The following is a 20,187-nucleotide window of genomic DNA, read 5'->3' on the forward strand; positions in this document are numbered from 1 at the left end:
TCTGAATGGCATGAGATGGTATCTCATTGTGGTTTTGATTTGCATTTCTCTAATGATCAGTGATGTTGAGCTTTTTTTCATGTTTATTGGTCACATAAATGTCTTCTTTTGAGAAGTGTCTGTTCATGTCCTTTGCTCACTTTTTAATAGGGTTGTTTGCTTTTTTCTTGTAAATTTGTTTAAATTCCTTATAGATTCTAGATATTGGACTTTTGTCAGATGGATAGATTGCAAAATTTTCTCCATTCTGTAGGTTGTCTGTTCACTCTGATGATAGTTTCTTTTGCTGTGCAGAAGCTCTTTAGTTTAATTAGATCCCATTTGTCAATTTTTCATTTTGTTGCAGTTGCTTTTGATGTTTTTGTCATGAAATCTTTGCCCATGCCTATGTCCTGAATGGTATTGCCTAGATTTTTTTCTAGGGTTTTTATAGTTTTGGGTTTTACATTTAAGTCTTTAATCCATCTTGAGTTAATTTTTGTATAAGGTGTAAGGAAGGGGTCGAGTTTCAATTTTCTGCATATGGCTAGCTAGTTTTCCCAGCACCATTTATTAAATAGGGAATCCTTTCTCCATTGCTTGTTTTTGTCAGGTTTGTCAAAGATCAGATGGTTGTAGGTGTGTGGTCTTATTTCTGAAATCTCTATTATGTTCCATTGGTCTATGTGTCTGTTTTTGTACCAGTACCATGCTGTTTTGGTTACTGTAGCCATGTAGTATAGTTTGAAGTCGGGTAGCATGATGCCTCCAGCCTTGTAGTATAGTATAGGCTCTTTTTTGGTTCCATATGAATTTTAAAGTAGTTTTTTCTAATTCTGTGAAGAATGTCAATGGTAGTTTAAAGGGAATAGCATTGAAACTATAAATTACTTTGGGCAGTATGGCCATTTTCATAATATTGAATCTTCTTCTCCATGAGCATGGAATGTTTTTCCACTTGTTTGTGTTCTCTCTTATTTCCTTGAACAGTGGCTTCTAGTTCTCCTTGAAGAGGTCTTTAACCTTGTTAGCCGTATTCCTAGGTATTTTATTCTCTTTGTAGCAATTAACACTTCTTATTTTAAATTTTCTTTTTTTTTCTTTTTTAGACGGATTCTCAATCTGTTGCCCAGGCAGGCATGATTTTGGCTCACTGCAAGCTCCACCTCCCAGGTTCACGCCATTCTCTCACCTCAGCCTCCCAAGTAGCTGGGACTACAGGCACCAACCACCATGCCCGCCTAATTTTGGTTTTGTATTTTTAGGAGAGATGGGGTTTCACCGTGTTAGCCAAACTTGTGGACATGAAGTGGTGTCACATTGGGTTTTGATTGATGACTAACATATTGAGCATCTTTTCATAAGCTTGTTGGCTTTTTTTATATCTTTGGTGAAATGTCTAAAGTCCTCTGCCCATTTTCAAATTGGGTTGTTTATCTTTTTGTTGAGTTGTAGGAAATGTTTATATATTCTGGATACTAGACCCTTATTAGATATATGACTAAATCTGATTTGCAAATATTTTCTTCCATTCTGTGAATAGCCTTTTCGTTCTGTTGATAGTGTCCTTTGATGCACAAAATTTTGACAAAATGCAATGTGTCTTTCTTTATGCTTCTGGTGCCATATCTAATAAACTATTTTTATATCTAAGGTCATGAAGATTTACTTCTGTTTTCTTCTAGCGGTTTTCTAGTTTTAGCTCTTTATTTGGGTCTTTGATGCCCTTTGAGTTGATTTCTACATGTGGGTAAAGGTCCAACACTGTTATTTTGCATATGGCTATCTAGTTCTCCCAGCACTGATTTTTGAAACGACTGAATGTGTATTTTTGAGGACATAACAGGACAAGATTGAGTATGGTTTGATGTGTCCCTAGACCAGAGGTTGCCACATTTTCTTAGTTCATAATGCCCTCAATGTCTCAATGATTTTTTCAGTTTCATGTATTATAAGTATTTAGGGTCAAAGAAGAAGTATTTATGCTCTAACAACTTAGTCATTTTTGGAAAAAATGTTACATATTAATTGAAAGAAAATGTATTTATTTCATTTTTAAATAACCAACAATTACCAAGTGTACATGTTTGGCACTGTACAACTTCTCAAACTCTGGACTCATATAGGACACTGCCACTCTCACTTCTTGCTCTACATTGATTTCCACATGACACTTGCTTTTTATGACAGCAATCACTGAAAACCCAACCAAAGATATGATGTCAACAAAAGGAATAGAATGTGATCTAATGCTGAAATTGTAAACCATCTTGAGCCAGTAGTTCTTACCATGTCTGACAGATGTTGGTATCCTTGTGTTTTCCTCTGAACTTTGCTGTAGTGTCCAGGGCATCTCAGCACACAGTTTTGGAGCCATCGTCCTATTCTTTTTTTTTTTTTTTTTTTTTTTTGAGACGGAGTCTCGCTCTGTCGCCCAGGCTGGAGTGCAGTGGCGCAATCTCGGCTCACTGCAAGCTCCGCCTCCCGGGTTCACGCCATTCTCCTGCCTCAGCCTCTCCGAGTAGCTGGGACTACAGGTGCCCGCCACCACGCCCGGCTAATTTTTTGTATTTTTAGTAGAGACGGGGTTTCACCGTGGTCTCGATCTCCTGACCTCGTGATCTGCCCGCCTTGGCCTCCCAAAGTGCTGGGATTACAAGCGTGAGCCACCGCGCCCGGCCTGGAGCCATGGTCCTATTCTTAAGGAAAACTGATTTTAATGCATAAAAGGGCAAAAAAAAGGCATAGTTCTATCACATGAAGCTCTAAAAAGGAAGGCTTTTTAAGAATGTTGAGAACTCTAAAAAATGCAGTTGTTCAGACCCTGACACAGAATAAAGGGGAGTTCACAAGAAAACCTTGGTGAGCCCAGACTTGAAAACATGTACAAATGATGGAAAGTAGCGGCAAGAGGAGACATAATATTAAGTACAAACTTAAGAGGGTGGCACAGACATGTAATGGCAGGGCTGGAAAAGCTGATATGCCCAGTGAGGCAAGTCTGGCAAAAAGTACAGAAGATCGCTAAAAGGGAATTTAATTTTTAGAGCTAGTAAATAATTTTTGGAGCAAGATATGGGTAAGCCCAATAGTTGGGCTGTTGTCATATTTCTCAAGATCAGAGACAAATATGAACTTCTGATTGTTTCTGTCTCCCTTGTCAAGGAAAATGATGTTCAGACTGAAGAGGTTCATTTTACAGGAGCATGAAGCCATGTACTGATCAAGAGAGCCTAGGTACGCTGCAGTAACAAACAGTGCCAGAACATCAGTGGCTTAAACAACAAGGGTTTACTTCTCACTCATGTGAAGTCCTTTATGGGTCCCATCAATGCTCTAGAAAGCTGTCGTTTGCATGGTGGCTCAACATTCCAGGTTACTTTGATCTTGTAGCCTTGCTGCATTAACGTGGTCTCCCATGCAGGGGATGAGGGGCACTGAGAATCTTACGCAACTCATGAATGTTTCCACACTAAAGAGATAGTTTTCAAGTCCTGTCACATTTCATTGGCCAAAGCAAGTCACGTGGTCATTTGACTTGGAAGGAATGGGGAGGGGCAATCTTCATAAGCATTTGGAAGAAGAGGAGACCTGGAAAAATCACAAGTAGCAGTAGTGTCTGCCATAAGGTATCTCTATCTCTGCCTCTTCTTTCAAGTCTGCTACAAACCTACATTTCCTGATGCTTGAAACAAGGTTTTAGGTAATGCACAATGCAAAGATACAGTAAACAGAGGGTTCAAATTCCACTCTTTTCTGCACAGACTGTGTCCATGGCTTGCTTCTCCAGTCTGTCCTCCTGAAGTCAGCATGGTCTAGCTGAGTAGAATGAAGGATGTTCCCCTAGACCATGCCAGGGAAAATGGGCCAGGACTCTGGTGGGGTTGGCGGTGGGACTGGGGCATAAAAGCAGAACACATGACCAGCAACAGAGAGCAGGTTCTTGCAAACAGGCTAGGTTACTTGATAGTTTCTGTTCCCTGAGGATTTAAAATATGCTTGGCTGAAAAATGGAAACTACTATGATTAGGCTGACCCAGTAGCTGCATTATGGGTAAGTAATAAAAGCCAAATTTAAGGGCAGTCCTTTTAGAGTTATAATAAATACTAATAATTTCTTAAGATTAACCATTGTAAGGTCCTTTTATGACTAGAAACAGTAAAGAACATTTACAGCTCTGCAAATATTTTCTCTGATGCTCCCTTCATTTCTTGTTGCACTGGTGCCTAAAAAACTTCGTGTGGTCTCCACTGTGCCTGGCTTCACACTCTGCAGGGGTCTGACCCCGGAGTGGATTAGACTTTGGATGAGGCTATAGATTAGGTAAGGAGTCTTGGGCCTCCTCTTCAGCAGTAATCCTGAAAGGGCCTTTGTGTAAATTCTAGGCATCTTCAAACTGATCTCATTCAGTATTTGGGTTTACAATAGGTCACTATCACACTTTTATTTCTGGCATAAATTTTGAAACAGATCACTGCTGTTTTACACTGTTGTTTTATCAACAGCAGGAGTCCCACTCAGGGAAAATCCCAACTGAACAGTACTGTTCTTGCCTAAAATGGAGATTTTGCCAGAGTTAAGAAAGATACAGCTGGCAAAAGGCACTGTTGCCACTTTTCTCCAAACTTTGCTTTAGGTACAGCCCAGCAGATCAGATGGATCACAGCTTGGCTATGGTTCTGTGGTAATTCAGAACTAAAACATAACTCCAAAAGAAAGACTCAAAATGTGGCTCCTCTCACTAGTGTAAGTTTAACAGCTCACTAGGCTGTTAAACTTACACTTAGCTGTCCTGTGTTTCTTTGGCAGTTTTGTAGCAGAATTCTTATTCTGTCATACAGCGGGTGGGGGCTTTGGTGCACACATTTCTTGGAAGTGACACAAGAAAAGAAGCTGGGATTACTTTTTATAGCATTGGCTCCAGAAATTAGAACAGATAATCCTCCTTAGTGCCACTGTACAACTTAATCAGAGGAAAAACATTTATGGAGCAGAAGATCCTTTAGAAAAATTGGCCCCTTTGTCCAAATAAATGGTGTGGATTTTACTTCAAACAGCTGAAAGCCATTAACAGGGAGAGTTGGGAGACAACTCTGGAATAAATGGTTGAATTGAACTGAATTGTATCAGAATATGTGTATGAAGCAAGAATAGAAGGAATGAAGAATATGCTGCAGAAAAAAAAGCGTGCCTTGAACTTCAGGGAGCTGCCAGACTCCAACTCTTAAGCAAGGAAGCCTCTCGTTTGGGGGATTTTTATATAAAATCCATGCAGTTTTCAGGCAGAGCTCTAGAGGGCAGAAAAGATATAGGTTCCTTGATGAAGAAAGTCACATTCACAAATTCAGGGTACCAATATTTTTTGCATACTGTGCCTTTTTTTTTTTTTTTTTTTTTGACTAATGGCTCGGTTTAAATAGACTCTAGTTTACTATAGAATCAAAAATTTGAGGTCTTAGAAGTCTTGTAGTATTGACAAGTTAGTTCAGTCCTATCATTTTATAACACAGAAACAGTCTCTAAGGGGTTAAGTGATTTTCCTAAGGTCATCCAGTTAGAGAGCGGCAGTTAAGACCAACCCTACTTCCCCAACCATCCCCCACACACTTGAACTCTTACACATTTAGTCAAGGTTTAGGAATGCCATTTTTTTAATCCTAAAACAATCTAGTCATAATGGAGACTTGAGTTCAAACTCATATTCTTGTCCTATGAAAAAGGACTGACCGGATTGGTAAGCCTGAAGCCGGTGCTGTCATTAAACTTGGACAGAGGCATTTCTCCAAGGAGTCGAATCTATTTGAATTTCCTCAGCCAATACTTCCAGGCTTTGGACTCTAGGTGGCGACATAGGACCTTCGTTTTGCTTTCTAGGGACCCTGGACAAACCCTTCAGGAAGAAACCTGATTATTGCAGTTCTTCTTGACCCAAGGCAGACTGACAGCATTTTCTCTTAGCTAAGCTTATGATCAGGGCCTGGGTGCTCACTTATCAGATGCTATAATTATTTTCACTATAATCCTATGACAATGACTGTTATTTAACAGGTCTTCCAGTTGTGTCATATGTTTGGCAGGGTCATACCTGGAGAGAAGAGCATTTTTATTGATTTTTAAGCTTCACAACATTCTTGTGGCAGCTGCCCCTCCTTTTCACTGGGCCACCTCTGCCTCTTCTCTACTCTCCCCAGCCCAGTCACGCTGCATGACCTTACCTGCCTCCAACCCCCACCAAACATACTAATCTGGTGGAACTGGCTTTAAGTGAACATAATGAACCGCTCTGAAAGAAAAAAGGATTCAGAGGGTGGTCTGCTAAATGGAGAAGGGAGAGGGTGGCACTTCACGCATTTGATTTCTGGCTCCTTAACATCTCTAGAGCAAGGTGCTTCAAGAAATGGTCTAAGAATGACATGGGACATTTTCTTGTAAAAATGCAGAATTTGTGGGTACACTCCAGACTTCCTGGGTCCCAGTCTCTGGAGGTAGGCCTTGGAATCCGTCTGTTTAGTTCCTAAATAGACTGTGTTGTGAATCACAGCTGCAAAGAAGCTGCAGACCTTTTAAAATCAGCTGATGGTGCTGTCTCCCTCCCCACCTGATTTGCTGGCCTGGTGCCTGATTTCCATTGCTGAACTCGGAGCCTTACTGTTTCTTTTCTTTTCTTTTTTCTTTTATTATACTTTAAGTTTTTGAGTACATGTGCACAACGTGTAGGTTTGTTACATATGTATACATATGCCATGTTGGTGCGCTGCACCCATTAACTCGTCATTTACATTAGGTATATCTCCTAATGCTATCCCTTCCCACTTCCCCCACCCCACGACAGGTCCCGGTGTGTGATGGTCCTCGCCATGTGTCCAAGTGTTCTCATTGTTCAATTCCCACCTATGAGTGAGAACATGCGGGGTTTGGTTTTCTGTCCTTGTGATAGTTTGCTCAAAATGATGGTTTCCAGCTTCATCCATGTCCCTACAAAGGACATGAACTCATCCTTTTTTATGGCTTTATAGTATTCCATGGTGTATATGTGCCACATTTTCTTAATCCAGTCTATCATTGATGAACATTTGGGTTGGTTCCAAGTCTTTGCTATTGTGAACAGTGCTCAATAAACATACGTGTGCATGTGTCTTTATAGCAGCATGATTTATAAATCCTTTGGGTATATACCCAGTAATGGGATGGCTGGGTCAAATGATATTTCTAGTTCTAGATCCTTGAGGAATCGCCACACTGTCTTCCACAATGGTTGAACTAGTTTACAGTCCCACCAACAGTGTAAAAGTGTTCCTATTTCTCCACATCCTCTTCAGCACCTGTTGTTTCCCGACTTTTTAATGATGGCCATTCTAACTGGTGTGAGATGGTATCTCATTGTGGTTTTGATTTGCATTTCTCTGATGGCCGGTGATGATGAGCATTTTTTCATGTGTCTGTTGGCTGCATAAATGTCTTCTTTTGAGAAGTGTCTGTTCATATCCTTTGCCTACTTTTTGATGGGGTTGTTTGATTTTTTCTTGTAAATCTGTTTAAGTTCATTGTAGATTCTGGATATTAGCCTTTCGTCAGATGGGTAGATTGCAAAAATTTTCTCCCATTCTGTAGGTTGCCTGTTCACTCTGATGGTAGTTTCTTTTGCTGTGCAGAAGCTCTTTAGTTTAATTAGATCTCATTTGTCAATTTTGGCTTTTGTTGCCATTGCTTTTGGTGTTTTAGACATGAAGTACTGTTTCTTAGTAAAGACAACCACCCCATCTCCCAGCCCCTGCTCTCCCCTCCTTTTTCCCTCACAGGAACCTGACCCCATAGCACCTAGGGACACATGACTATAAAGGCAACATGGAACGGAAGGGATGTGAATACTGTAGTCATTTCCAGTATTTTTTCTCCCTTCTTTCTCCCACTCTAAATTTTTTAAATATGATCTTAAATTTCATAATATACAAATAGATTCTCATTACAGACATTCAAATTATATAGAGGACATTATAGTCCCTTTCAACCTTCCCCATCCAACATTCCCCCCAAATAGGATTGTGCTGTACATTATTTTGAAACATGCTTTCATGATGTAATGTCAGGTTTTGTGAATTTTCCCATATGAGTAGTTAAATTTACTTCATTCTTCTGAACTGCTGTAGAGCAGTCTTTTCTCTAGGATACCAATTGTTAAAAAATTATACACACAATTTCACATACTACTTTTTACATTTCATAGTGTGTCATGAACATTTTCCCATCTCATTATACGTTCTTCATAAAACATGGTTTTTAACGATTACATAGTATTCCAGCATATAATTATACGAAAATCAATAATTAATTTAATAATTCTCCAACTCCTGCATTTTTAGATTGTCTCCATTTTTTTTTTCTTGAGACAGGGTCTCACTTTATTGCTTAGGCTGGAATGCAGTGGTGCAATCACAGCTCACTGCAGCAGCCTCAATCTTCTCTGGCTCAGGTGATCCTCCCACCTTAGCCTCCCAAGTAGCTGGGACCATAGGCACACACCACCACACCTGGCTAATTTTTGTATATTTTTTTAAATGGAGTCGAGGTTTTGCCATGTTGCTTGAAATTCTGGGCTCAAGCAATCTGCCTACCTCGACCTCCCAAAGTGTCTCCAGTTTTTGATAATCATTCCTTTTCAATAATGAGCTCAATGTCTCCTTACACTCGCCTTCCCACTACTCCCTTACTTAGGGATTGTAACCAACCAAAAAACTGAGCTCCCTGAAAAGTGGCTGATGGGGACAAGATTATTTTGTAGTTTCTGTGCTCCCTTCAGGCATGAATTGCTGTATTTATGACTGTGAATGGGTGCTGAATTATAACTTCTTAAACTTCTGCTGAAAGTCCACTCTCCTCACTTAAATAACTGAAGCAAAATGAAGGTATCTTTCCCAAACTGTTTGCTTTGAGCAGGTGAGCATTTTCACAATTAGAAGGGAAGTTTGCCATCAGTTTCTTTAATGGGAAAGGTGCTCTTATAGAATTAATCCATGCATGGCTCAGGGGAAGTAAGAATCTCTGCAATTGATTGGATTAAAGGGGCTCCTTAAAATCAGAAATACTTGGGCACTCATCACCTCTGCTGGGTGATTGACAGGGGTCTTCAAACCATCCTCCTTCGTGGGAGGTATCTGGCACAGAATCGTGATTTCAGAGCCTTCTGGATTATGATCAATTAAATCCATAAATAGAAATGAGCTGCCATTATTGTCCCTAAAAGGATACACCAGTACCTCCACCCAGCATGTTCCTGTATCACGCCAGAGTTTACAAACAGGCCTGCTGCACCTGAAGGGACAAAGCCAAATGCAAATTCTGGGAATAATTGTTACAGGAAGGCAAGTGCTGAGTTTTAAGTGAAACGTAAACTTGAGTTTCCGTTTTGTCCCTGTAAAAACACAAGGCGAGCCAAAGATGTAGCCTCTGCTCTTGAAGACATTTTAATCAAACATCACTGCACTACAACAACATTTCTAGCACTAAACTAAAGCCGTTACAGGCAAACTAAAGTGCTACAGTGACTAAAACTAGCTGCAAATTAAAATGACATTGAGAAGGAAATGAATAGTGTTCCTATTTGTCACATGAGAAAAGGATGTGAGTATTCCAAGTATCCAATGTTTCTCCTAGAATTTCAATGCTCTTTGACTCAAAAGTATTTAGAGAATTTGCCATTCGATTTAGGCTGTAGGATTTCCGTTATATAATATCTGCTGTATCTGGGAGTGTGATGAGAGGAACAGGTACCTCAGCAGAGAGGACACTGATGTCTCTCTGCTTCTTTGTCTCTGTATCTCTCTTTCCCTTCACCGCACCCCCACCAGTTCCACCTGGCTCAAGGAGGAAGAAGAATAGGCCTTTGGAAACTGTATTTATACAGCACACTCACTCACAGCATCTGTGGTTCTCCTAACACCCTCCATGATGTGGGGAACAGGCATTGCTCTCTCCATTTTATTGAGAGGAAAATGAGGCTCAAAAGGGTGAATGGCTTGCTGGCCACCCAGCAAGACCACAGCAAAGCCAGGATTAGGACACAGAGCTTCCTGAATTTCACAGTCCTCCTCTTTTCTCTTTACTTTCTTTTATAGTTTGGGGCCAAAGCTTGCTTGCTTGCTTTCTAGTCAAAAACATTTCTTTCACTTGTTTTTAAGCACAAGTCAAAAACCTACCCTTTGCCCATGTCCTCGGTGGAACTTTGTTTTTAGTCATTCACTTCTAACTCCACAGGGTGATAAGACACTGAGTCTCCAGGGAGTCTGTGCTGGGAGCCTGAGGGTGAAAGGTCAGACCCCCTTTAGCCTCTGCTCTTCCTTTGGTGAGTTGTCAGGCAGCCTCTCAACCACTGATCAATCAACCTCCGACCCTGACTGCCTATCGTGTGGCCAGAGCTGATTTCTGTCAAAACAAGGGTCTTCCTCCATAGCCCATGGCCTCTCCCAGCACCTCCATGCCTTTCCCACCATTCTTTCTCTATTAAAATTTCTTCTTTCTACTCCTAGTTGCACTAAATCTAAGCTCAGGAATTAGTCACTAACTTTCTGCTGATGTTGATTTGGTGGTTTCCACAAATTCGCACTCAGCACCTCGTGCAGCGCTGCCAGATTATCTATAAATTAGGGTGCTATGCATTTGAGATAAATAGTGGATACATCAATGGATAAAGTCCTCCTGACTCTAGAAACTCAGGAATCATCTGATTCAACCAATTTGCTTTTACAAATGAAGAAACGTAGACAAAGAGAGGCTACATGACTCTCCTGGGTTATATAATTACTAACATAAATATTATTAACTAAATCTTCTGATATCTAATATACATTTTTCTCCCCATGAAACCTTCCAGCTTCTACTTATTATAACTATTTTTATATTCATCTAATTCCATTCATTTTTAAATCTTAATGGTATTTTTTGTTTAATTAAGAAATTAAATGTTACCTTTCAGCTTTGTTCACTTATAATATCTTATATCTCATACGGTATTTTAAAAACCTAAATTTGTTTCCCAAATACTTAAATAATATGCACTCAATGTGTAATCTTTGGAAAGTAAAAGAACCTATACAGGAAAAAAAATACTCAATTTCACCAATCAGAGATCATCTCTATTAACATTTTAGTACATTTCCTGCTAGTTTTCTTCCTATTCTTCTTTTTTTTTTTTTTTTTTTTTTTTTTGAGAAAGAGTCTTGCTCTGTCACCTAGGCTGGAGGGCAGTGGTATGATCTCAACTCGCTGCAGCCTTAACCTCCCAGGCTCAAGCAATCCTTCCACCTCAGCCTCCTGAGTAGATGGCACTACACATGTGCTCCACCATGCCCGGCTAATATTTGTATTTTTTGTAAAGAGGTTTTGTCTCTTTTGCAACAAGGTTTTGCCATGTTGCCCAGGCTGGTTTTGAACTCTGAGCTCAAGTGATCTGCCCACCTCAGACTCAAAGTGCTGGGATTACAGGTGTGAGCCACCACGCCACAGGCATTAGCAACTGCACCTGGCCTTTCCTCCTAGTTTTCATACACTTGTTACATTGTTGAAATCATGCTGTTGATAGAATTTTATATTTTAGGGCTTTGTTTGTTTTCCATATCTTAAGCCTTTATTGTGTCATTACAAATGTTTTGTACACACATAATGCAAATAGCTAAATAGAGTTCCTCATTTCATGATGACACAATTATCTTAACTATACCCTAAGCCTGGAATTTGGATTGCTTCAAACTTTCCATTCTTCTAAGTACTGCTGCAATATTTATGCATACATATTTCTATACATTTCTCATTTTTTTCTTGGGAAAAAAGCCTAGAAATAAAAGAGTCAAAAGCTATTTGTTAAGGCCCTTGATACATTTTGGCCAATTGTTTTCCTGGAAGTTGATGCCAACAGACACACGAATCAGCAGGCGTCATAGCACTTTTTAGGGTATTTTTCCACAACCAGTATCTCATTTCTATAATCAATTCAGTCTTGAATGGCCTATTGTCTAAAATAGTTGTTGCTAAACACCAGTTATAAATTAAAATTGCAAACCAGACCCACAGCCCCCGTCGCCTTGCATTTCTTTAGTCTGCTGGTGCTTCCTATGGGTTAGACATGTCCCTTCCACAGCACTGAAAATGTAGGTCACCAGCTTTTATTGATTTGCTTTCTGACTACACACATTTTTTGGGGTTAAATGTTTTGAAGTCCTACTAAGTGGGCCATGCGCTAGAAACAAGAGATAAAAAATAGTTTGTAGCCTCAAGTTGTTCTCAGCATAGAGGTAGAGGTAGCCAGGAAAACCACGGTGGCTCATGCCTCCTTGACTGGATGCATAGGGCACTGTGAATGCCCAAACTTCGCATATAAGACTCAGCCTCTGGAGGCACTGCCAGCTTTTCAGAAGGCACAGTACACAAACTCTGGCTTCCAAGGTGATGAGTACACCAGAGAGAAGACCTCAGGTGATGATGGTCTACACAGAGGAAATATCCTGGAGTGAACTGCACACTCTCCTGGGTAACCTTGGAGACATTTGACTTTAGACAAGCTACTTAACCTCTCTGTTACCTCAGATTCCTCATGCATAAAAATACTACTAACAGGAACTACTTCATAGGACTGTGAAGAATAACTGAGATAACACAGGTAAAATGTTAGAAAAGTGTGGGGTACGTCCTAAGAGCTCCAAAGATGTTAGATATCATCATTATCATCATTATAGCTGAAGCACTGAGTTCAAGTAAGGAAGTAGTGGGAGATGTGTGATTGGTGGGAGACAGGGTGAGCTCATGAAGACCTTCTGCAACATTCTGAGAAGGATGTACTTTACCTTCACACCCATAAGTCCCTTAAAAGTATGTCCCTTAAAAGTATGAGGCTGAACCAATAATCTCCTCAAATTCCTTCCAGCTCTGAGACACAATTCCCGCTTGACAGCAAACAAACTCAGTCTCAATCTTGGACACACAGTCTTAAATAACACAACTGCTTCCATTCAGCCTTGGGTCAATAATCAAAGACAGATATCTTCCCTGCCCTCTGGAATTTTTAATGGTTTACACTCACCTCATGGGAATAATTCTTTTAATAATATTAAACTGTTTCACTAGAGAATAAATTCCTGGTTGGGGGTGGGGAGTGTATTAAAAAGACACCCAGCACCACCCCCGCCAAAAAAACTGAAAAAGATCTTGGGAATTTTCACGCACTGCAGGGCTGGGTTTCACTGGAAGCGAATGTGGAACCAGATGGGCTAATTTTGTCCAGAGGAGAGACAGTCTGCTCATTTTCCTTCTTTCCTCTTGCAGCTTCAACTAAGCAACAGGGAGACAGCCACAGCCCAGCTGCCCAGCTCCATAGCAGCCCCTGTCCCTCCATTTGGGTTCATCTCTGGCAACCTGGTTAGTACATAAGTCAATCCAGATACTGTTCCATGCTTCCTCATTCCTGCCCCTCTGCCTCAATCTGTCTGTGCCCCCACCTTCACACTAGTTGGTTGTGCCCAGTTCTGTGAAGGCAAATGTCTCCAGAGATTCATTGTTGTCTCCTTGAGCAAACAGGCTGAGAGATAAGGGAAAGTGGCAGGGAGTAGAATAACCACCCATCCCAGATGGCACCAGTTGTCCTGTTATAATTATAGTACCTCCTTTCCTTCTTAAAAGTGTCTTGGTCGGGCACAGTGGCTCACGCCTGTAATCCCAGCACTTTGGGAGGCCAAGGTTGGCGGATCACCTGAGGTCAGGAGTTCGAGACCAGCCAGGCCAACATGGCAAAACTCTGTCTCTACAAAAAAAAAAAAGTACAAAAATTAGCCAGGCATGGTAATGCACACCTGTCATCCCAGCTACTCGGGAGGCTGAGACAGGAGAATCACTTGAACCCAAGAGGTGGAAGTTGTAGTGAGCCAAGATCGCACCACTGCACTCCAGCCTGGGTGACAGAGCAAGACTCTGTCTCAACAACAACAACAACAACAAAAAAGGTCCTGTTTGGATACTAAGTTATATGCAAACCCTATGATTACGTGCATATTAAACATTTAGCCCCATAAATCCAGGGCTGGGTCATTTTTCATTACTGAGTCTTCAGAAGAATGCCAACAGAAGGTATCTGATAATCTTCTGCACTCATCCTAGCTTAATCTTGAATGACAGTCCTACCTGCATCAAGTCTTTGGGATCTGAACCTCAGCTATTACATCTGTACAATAGAGATAATCATACTTACCTTAAAGAACTGCAAATGAAACAAAGACAATAGTGTATTTTATGTTCTAGAAACTGCAAAACATTAAGCAAATGTTATTTTTCAGAACACAGCTACAGTCACATAGCAAGCATGCTATAAATGCTTGCTGATTCAACAAATAGGTGAATAAGCTAGTAATAATAAATTAGCAGCCCTCAGTGGGTAAATGACTGATTCTCCTTAAATTGGAATGCCATATTTGGCAACCAAAACTTCGATTTATCTATAAGTGAGCTATCAAAATAAACCTCTCCCATAGGCTTGCTGTGAGAACCAGAAAGGAAATAAATAATTGAGGGAAAGTGGTACATGCAGCTGAAGCTCAGCTAAATGTAACACGAGGAGATAGGTCCCTATAAGCTAGCCTTTACTGTAACTCCAGAATTGACAGGTGACAAGAGAGGGGCAGGACCTGCTCTACCTGGTTTTCTGGTAAAGGTCATAACCTTTAGACACTGTTGAGCCAGGATGGTGATTCAAGCAGGAGTTTCTTGATTCTCGTTTCACTTGGGACAGTTTAGGACCCAGGGGAAGTTCATTGTTACACCAGTGTGGAAATTCCTCCGCCTGGTGCACTTTTATGACCTGACTGGTCCCCCACTAATAGACACCATAAAATGCTAATTCATCTTTTTTTCTTATTGGAAAAGGAAAGGACACTTAGAAAACAAAGCATTGAAGTGCGTTTGTTTTCAGCCTGGGTTTTAGAATATATGATTTTAGAGTCACAGAAGTCTGAGTTCCACATCAGATTCGATTGTCAATGGCTAGAACTAAAAAAAGAGAAAAGAAAAAAAGATCCTGACAAAGAAGCAGGAATCTCAACTAAACAGCACTAAATACCAATTCTGCGTATATCTCATAACAATGGAATTGGCCATGAACCAGTCATCTGGCATTTGAGCCTCACATAAATTATAAAGGCTGTGAGATCTTTTATTGAGTGACAAGATGTTGGGTGTGAACAAAGCATGTCTTTTCATAGCAAAGCAAAATTTTCAACTTGGAAAAAATTACTCACCCAGCTTGTCAATTACAAATTTCCCATTCATTTGTGTTCATCAGATGTAGCCCTCTCTGAGTGTCAAGGACTGGGGATTGAATGAAGAGCTGCATGAGCACCTTCGGTAACACAAAATATAGTAAGAGAAAGACCCTCCTCAATGAGCTTGCTGTCTAGTTGGGCTGACAGGACACATACATAAGACAACCATTCAACTGCTTTCAGAAAACTAGTGAGAAGCAGAGAAGTCGCATGATAAAGGCAGAGAAGCAAAACCTTACCCAAATAAGCCGAGAAAGGATGCAATACTTTTGGGCCATGATAGCTGCAAATTTAGGCATGAGATTTTCAGTACTTCTTTCCTGCTTAATCAGTATAATCAGCCACCTCCTGGTGTGGGATAGGCCCTTAAACTGCCACTGCATCTTAGTCCTGATTAACTCATTCAGATTTCTGATCTTGCTCACCAAACTCTAAAACCAACTCCTATGCCTCTGCTCAGACTCTAGGGCTTGTTTTTTCACATCTGAACTACTGTGGTACCCTGCTTTGATTTTTCACAATATCCCATTGATAAAGGTCTTTTAAGAGATGATACATTCTGCTCTCTCCTAATCGATGCAGGTTTCCAATTTCTTAACCCAGTCACGTGGGCAATGCTTCCTAGGAACCAGAAGTCACTCAGTAGAGGTGTAGAAACACGGCAAAATCAGCAGAGCTGAAGCGGCACGGAAAACTCCTGGACAGGTCAGGGAGTATGAGAGCCCAGGAAGTAACAGCATGCAGCCGGGCACACTGTACCTTCTTCCAAAGACAGGGGCTTTAGCAACAGGCACATGTGGATTCACATCCTGTGTCTACCACTTAATGGCTGTCTGATTTTGGACCCTTTCAGGGTATCAGTATTTTCACCCATAAAATGGGACTATCATAAAACATAACTCCCAAGGTTATGAGGTCTGAATGAGCTACCTTTTATAAAATGTTTACCATGGTAACATACAGTAGTTTCTTTTCTGAAAACATGAAAAAAAAAATGTATAAAGGAGTCAGCAATTGACCCCTAACCTCGAGGAAGAGCTGCAGAGAGATTGAATCCACTTGGGAAGACTTGTCCACAATTAGTATACCAAAAATAGCAACAGATCCTTGAAGAAAAGCACTAATATCAAGGAAAGATCATGAACTTTTGGCTGTCAAAAATAATGGAAGAATGAGGTGCTCTGGTTAAATGGATAGTCTGGTTAAGAGAGAGTCCCCTTCACATTGTTTTCCTATAATGGAAATTGAATAAATATTTCTTGAATATACCATACAATAATATTATATATACCTTTATTACAAAGGAATTCTCAATTTTTAAAATTATGTCATATGATATTCTGTCTATAATATAAAAACCATGCAAATTACAAATTACTCTTAGGGGAAGGGCAATTCAGATAATATTTCAGAATCCTTTAGTAGTTAGGAACCGTACTTTGCATATTAGTCCTCACTGGGTGTAGTGGGATGAACTGTGTCCCCCCAGAATATATATTCAAGTACTAACCGGATATGAGGGCAATCTGGCTGTGACAGCTGTCACCCCATTGATCGCTAGGGTGGATTCGGCTGATCTGGCTGGCTAGGCGGGTGTCCCTTTCCTCCCTCACTGTTGCATGTGTGTCCCTCCCGAAGCTGTGCACTCGGTGGAGGAGGAGGACCACACCCAATAGAGGAGGGCCTGTCTTCGGTCAAGGGTTTATGACTAGCTGCACTCCCCTGCTAAAACCACCAAAAAAGCTTTCAAGTACTAACCTCCAGTACCTGTGAATGTTGACCTTATTTGAAAATAGGTTCTTTGAAGACGTAATTAGTTTGGATGATGTCATACTGGATTAGGGTGGGCCCTAAATCCAAGGAGAGGCCATACAGAGACACAAACACAAACAGAGGAAGACCACGTGACAATGGAGGCAGAGAATGGAATGAGGCAGCTTCATGCTGAGAATACCAAGCATTGCCAGCAACCACTAGAAACTACAAAGCAGCAGGACAAGATTCTTCTCTAGAGCCCTTGGAGGGTACAGGGCCCTGCCAACATCTTGATTTCAGAATTTTAGCCTCCAGAACTGTAAGAGAATACATTTTTGTTGTTTTAAGCTACTAAGTTTCTGGTAATTGGTTGACAGCCCTTGGAAAATTAATATATCAGGTAATACCTGAATGGAAGTTTTGATGTCCACATTTTATAACTTGCTTTCATAAACGTAGAATAGTTATATATTAAGGAGGGTTGTTCCTTAGTACACTCGGAAGCATACTCACTTGGTAATTATACAATTAAAAATAATGATATATTATTGAAGAATCATGTGTATTATCAAATTGTAGTAAATAAAATATGCAAAAGAATTCACCATTAAACATTCGCATTCAGTGAAAACAGTTGTAAAACAATTCGTCAGCAGCATTACTTTACACAGAAAATTTTCAGGAGTAAAAGCAGCGGAGTAGTATGACCTCTTTTATTATTTCTCAGCCAACCACCTTTCAAAGTCTTGCTCTTTTCTTATTAAATTAGTGATTATTTGGACCTGCTAGAACTATCAAAATTAAATACTGCTTTCAACAAAATGCTCTTTTTCTCTGTATGGCAAAAACTTAGCATAAAACTCTAAGCATGAGAAAGTTCGGGTTGCCTTTTATTTACAGTCTTTATCAAGCAAATAATATTCATATTTTGAATTATGCAAATAAGCATTTACATGATAAATCGTAATTGCTCTCAGACAGCTGTTTATAATTGGGTAAATGAGACACACTTTTAAATTGTCTAAATACATACTTACGCATGTTTACATATTTATACACTAGACTAACTATTCTCAATCAGCTGTTATCATCTATTGTGTCTTATACAGATCAAGGGAAAAGAACTTTGGAGTATAAACAGCAAAATCCCTTTTAACTCGCTCTGAGACCAGAAAGACTACCATTTCTTTCAAATAAAGGGTGACCTCTTTCAACATACCCCTTGCTCATGGCATTCCACAATACCTCTGGCAGGAAATGCTTTAAAACCACTTCGCTCGGGTGGGAAGTTAATCCCGGTCCATATCTTTATCTGATTAGATGCACTATGGCAAAGAAGAAACATGTCCCTTCTAATGAGGCGTTTTTACACTCAAAAAGCCCATTTGTCACATATTTAGCAATGTATTCTGTGTTAACCCCCCCAAAATCAAGTTTTTCTTTCAAGAATACAGAAGAAATACAGAGCACACAGTGCCTATCCTGGAGAGGCTTACAGTCTAATTAGGAAGATGGAATTAGCACATTTGAAATGCTCAGAAGGAAATTAAGAGGAAAATCAGATGATTTTGACTGTAAGAGCTAAAGGAGCTTGGAAAACAAAATAATATGACCTTGATTTTGAGGACAGACTGGGAGCCAGCTGGCTTCTCCCTGCAGAATGGGGACTCTCTAGCCACTGTACGGCTGGCAGAGATGAGGGATGCAGGAGCCTGTCCCCCACCCACCACATTCACATTGTCTTCCAGGTAAATCCAGGGCCCTGATGTGATACAGCTTTCCTTTAATTTGCCATTCTCTTTTCCCTTTTCTCTATTTTTCTCAGTAGGGGAAGAATTATACCTTAAAAAAAAAAAACAACAACAACTCAAAGCATTTTCCTTTGCTTTTCTAAAGCAGTCAACATTTGCCTGTTTCTGGTCCTTTCCAGGCAAGTGCATCTGTTTCCAATTCGTCTGATTCTGTTCTTATGTGGTGTTTTACATGTGCTAAAGAGAGAGAACTTTTACTACAAGATACTCTGGCTGAATTGAGAGGATTCAAATGCTACTTCAGGAACTCACAGGCTAGAAAGAATGAATCCTGAAGCACAGAGACTCCAGGGGAAAAAAACCTGAAGCAGCAACAGAGCCACCCAGAAATGAAAACATTAGGGCTTGGGAGCCTCTATCCTTCCATTAAAGTGAGATGAGAGCCTTTGCATTGCCAGCAGAGATTTGAGAGCCAGGAGAGCAAAGTAGGCCTGAGGCCAAAATCTGAAACTGGAGTGTCTGAGTAATGCTGCCGAGTTTAAAGACACCTTTTCTATAGGCAGCTTTCCCCTTACTCTGTTAGGAGAAGAAAGGCTATTCGAGGACTCATGATGCAGGGTATGCTGAAGTAAAAAGAACCCTAGATTAGGAAAATCTGGGCTCCAAGCCAGGCTCTGTGAGATGCTGGGCAAGTCACCCAACCTCCCTCTGTGACTCCGTTTCTTCTGTGAAAGGAAGGGGTTGAACTAGATAAAGTTCTCTACAGCTCTGTCACTGATAATCCTAAAGTTAGAATAGGACAGCTCCAAGTTGGTTATATGGGGGTAAAACTCAGCTTCTCCATAAGCATCTCACTTCTCCCAAGATACATTATTATTACAACAACAATTGCCACACTTCAGTGCTACTAACTGTGGGCAAGCACTATGCCAAGCAACCAAAACAAATATCTCATTAATCCTCATAATCCCTGTATGAATTCTTATCTCCATTTATACATGAGGAAACCGTGGCTCAAAGAAATTACAAAACTTGATCAAGGTCATTTAGATACTATTGGGAGAGCCAGATGACAAACCCAGATCTGGTTCTATTTGATCCCCAAATCTGGTGCATGTTGGAAAGAAAAATCAGGTTGCTTGTTATGGACTATTAACTATACTTGACTAGATCAGCCTCACTACTAGCTTAGTGCCTGGTGCTCCTGAATTACTTACCATATATTGGTGGATTATAATTTTCTCAAAATTCTGCCCCTTGAGAGACCTGCATGCTACTGACAATAAAGCGAGGTGTGTGGGCAGTCTTGTGGTGGGGGGTGGAGGGGGTTGTACATTTTGCATAATTCCATGACTCTAGTTAGTGATTAGTCACTCCCACGAACAGCCTTCCAGATCCACCAAGA

The 20,187-nt window shown here is 40.4% G+C and overlaps 1 long non-coding RNA gene across 2 annotated transcripts in view; it reads right to left on the reverse strand.

The window, feature by feature from the left end:
* Window positions 1-20,187, reverse strand: part of LOC134737490 (uncharacterized) — a 117,314-nt gene that overhangs the window by 28,768 nt on the left and 68,359 nt on the right. The gene's annotated exons all lie outside the window — the stretch shown is intronic.

This window comes from Symphalangus syndactylus, chromosome 9 (genome assembly GCF_028878055.3).
Source record: "Symphalangus syndactylus isolate Jambi chromosome 9, NHGRI_mSymSyn1-v2.1_pri, whole genome shotgun sequence".
Classification (NCBI taxonomy): Eukaryota; Metazoa; Chordata; class Mammalia; order Primates; family Hylobatidae; genus Symphalangus; species Symphalangus syndactylus.